This window comes from Nuphar pumila, chromosome 3, assembly GCF_984573655.1.
Source record: "Nuphar pumila chromosome 3, dmNupPumi1.hap1.1, whole genome shotgun sequence".
In the NCBI taxonomy this organism is placed as follows: domain Eukaryota; kingdom Viridiplantae; phylum Streptophyta; class Magnoliopsida; order Nymphaeales; family Nymphaeaceae; genus Nuphar; species Nuphar pumila.
Genome location: NC_143251.1, coordinates 133,102,614 through 133,105,789, shown reverse-complemented (window position 1 = coordinate 133,105,789; position 3,176 = coordinate 133,102,614). Strand labels below are relative to the sequence as shown.

At 43.4% G+C, this 3,176-nt stretch overlaps 1 pseudogene; it reads right to left on the bottom strand.

The window, feature by feature from the left end:
• Positions 1-290: 290 nt before the first annotated feature.
• Positions 291-2,002, bottom strand: LOC149843905 (transcription factor bHLH30 pseudogene; annotated as a pseudogene).
• Between the last annotated feature and the right edge of the window lie 1,174 nt (positions 2,003-3,176).

Here is a 3,176-nt window from a genome sequence, read left to right as displayed (position 1 = left end):
ACCCACATAATCCATTTCCGATATTAAGATTTCATGATAATTAACATCCCCCAAACCAAAACCATCTTATGTCCTGATCATTACCCCCCACAAAATAATTGAAACACCCATCTCTCATGATAATTGGCACCGCTCCCATCCCAGTGGAGGAGGAAAGAACTAAAAACGCAAGTAACCACCCAACATTAGTTCACAACCACAGTACTGACACCCCAACAACAGAGAAGGAAAGAAACTCTAAACATTTGTCTTCAAAACGAGGACAAGAGAGAACTAGCAACCCCACATCTTCAACTCGTCCTCCTATCCATCCTCTGCCGCTTTCCGGCAGAGCTCTCTCCACCGGCGCGTTCTACGACCGCCCTGATCGCCTCCTGTATGCACCCGACCGTCGAGTCGCTGGAATCCTCCTCACCGGTGACGAAGAGCACATTGACCATCCTCCCGCCGAGTGTCGCTATCTCGGCCTTGAGGGTCCGGAGACGCAGCATCTTGAGCGTCTTTATGAGCTCCGGCAGGATGTCGGTCCGGTCGTCGCAGCAGAATGACGCCCGGATCACGGGCCTTCCATCGCCGGAGGGCTCAGCTGAGAGCACGCTCACTTCGTCGGTCTCCGTCGGGATGAGGCTGAATTTGGCGAGCTCCGACGTCCGGCGCTTCAGCTCCTTCACGTGCCGAATTACCGCTGCTAGCAGCGACGCCTTGTCTGTCTGCCAATTTGAGCCCAAGCAAACAATTAGCAAGCACAACATTCAATTGCTTTTTGAAATTTGAACAACAGTTTCATGTCCTCAGTTTTTCTTGTTAATGTGAGATGTACCCATTTATCTAGAAACATGGGAATAATTTGGGATAATTGGCGTGCTCCACAATGCAGTTTCCCAACTCCATCCCAATTGTTATCTGGATAAATACTGGGTGCATGCAAACGTTGCCATAATTGCATGTTTAGCTTGTAGAATTTAATTGGGTGGTAGAATAGACATTGGTTGGGTTCCTAATTGCCCTTTGCTGTTTTCTTTGGTTGAATGTGGAAGCCACGAGGCAAAACAAGAATCTGTTGTATGAGAAATCAGCTTGAGCTAACATACTATTGGCGATTCACAATGAGTGTCAAATTTGTACTCTAGAAGTCGACCAAGAATGAGTTTTTCATCATTGTTTTGTGGAATGTGGTGGTAAGGCAAGAATCTAAACAAAAATTTTGGTCCCAAATTTTAGAGGGTGACTTCAGTACTGTTAAGATTCTCTTCATAATTGTTGGCATGGCAATGATGGTATAACAGGGACTGGGCTAGAATGGTGAGGTCTCTACGTGTTTCTTGGGGAAACGAAGGGTGTTCACGTACTGCGTGTGGCTGCTCGTGATGAACTGCACAAGGAGTGGCAAAAGGCCTCCAGCTTTCTCTCCCAACAAAAGGAAAACCCCTAGGCCTAGAAAGTTTCCCATTTTTTTTCAACTCTTACCAAAGAAAAGAAAAAAAAGGAAAAGAAGCTTAATCATGAGCAACGACCGTCAAATATATATATATATATATATATATATATATATATATATATATATATATATATATATATATATATATATAGAGAGAGAGAGAGAGAGAGAGAGAGAGAGAGAGAGAGAGAGAGAGACTTTGGCGGTGTTGGGGAGGAGGCTCCTGAGGGTGGCCAGGTGAGAGTTGATCCTCTCCCTCCTCCGCCTCTCTGCCTCGCTGTGGCTCCTCGACGCCGCCGTCGCCTTCGCTTCGAGAGTTTCCGGCAACGGGATGGTGACGTCGTGGAGGACCCGACCGTCGAACCCCAGAAACCGGCCGGGCAGCGGCGGCCTCCCGCACTCGAGCTGCAGGCAACCTCGCGGAACACCTTGGTAGCACGTCCCTCCTCCGTCGAGAGAGAACGCCGGAACCGATGGGAAGACGACGTCATTCGCAGGAATTCTTACGTTCCCATCGTAAGAAAAGCGGAAGCTGCAGGCGGACATAGCCGGAATTTGGCCCATCTCTGTGAGGGGCATAGGTGGGGGGTTGTCAGGTTGCATGGTAAAGCATCTCATCGTTGAAAGGCCGTTCGTTTAGAGAGAGAGAGAGAGATGTTGGTGTTTTCCGGCGCGTGGTGGAAATTTGGCGGTTAAATTTCCGGTGGGAGGAGTTGGAGGAAAGGTGGGGAAGATGAATTGGGGACTATTGGTTCGAGTTTCTGCTTCCCCTTTGCTGCTTTTAAAGTGATCGTTAGCCAACTTTTCTTTTCTTTTCTTTTTTCATTTTTTTTGTAGAGAATTACGGATCGGTGCCTGATATTTTGCATGTATTTACGTCTGTAGCCAATGTCAGGAGCTTGTCCGATTGATGACGTGCTCACCCTCTGCTTTTGTTGGTCCTTGGGTTGGATGAGCTCATGTGGGGTTTGGAATGCTGGTCTTCCTAAACGGGTCGGACCTAAGTTGGACATTGTTTCATTTGATCTTGTGTGTTTAAGAATGTTAATGAATCAGATTTTATTCTATATCCGATAGAATTCGATTCTGTTTAGTTGCATTTGGTAAGCCAGAATCAGATTCAATTATAATCAGATGTAAATGTGGTTTTGATTTTTTAATACTAAACAAATAAATATCCAAATTCTTTCAAAAAAAATAAATATCCAAATTTAATGGATATCCAAATATGTTTACATGTAAAAAACAGATATAGTGTGTGTTTTTAACCATTTGAATCTGAATCTAAATTCTAACATACGATTAATCAAATATGGTATTGATTACATCCGACCCGAATCCGTATTGTTGACATCCCTACTTGTGTCTAGCTCACTGCTGATTGGTTGTCTGGGCAAAGGGAGCCAAGGCATCATGTGATTGGGCCAACACTTTGAATGGTACTAAAAAAACATGAATGACTAGTGAGTGACGTCAAGAGAATGGAATGAAAACTCATATAAAAAAAACTAGTCTTTTTTTTTAGAGGCATGTGAAAAGCTGTTTGTGAGTTAAGTGACAAAAGTTGAAAACGGGCAGTAAAAAACTCGCGAGAATTTTTTGTTAAATCTTGCATTTTTGGCAAAATCTCAGAATTAAAAAATAAATTGAAAATTGAAAAAATAAAATTTTATAATAAAATATAAATAAAAATATTTAAAAATAAAAAAACACACGGTTTTTCATGATAAATAGGCCT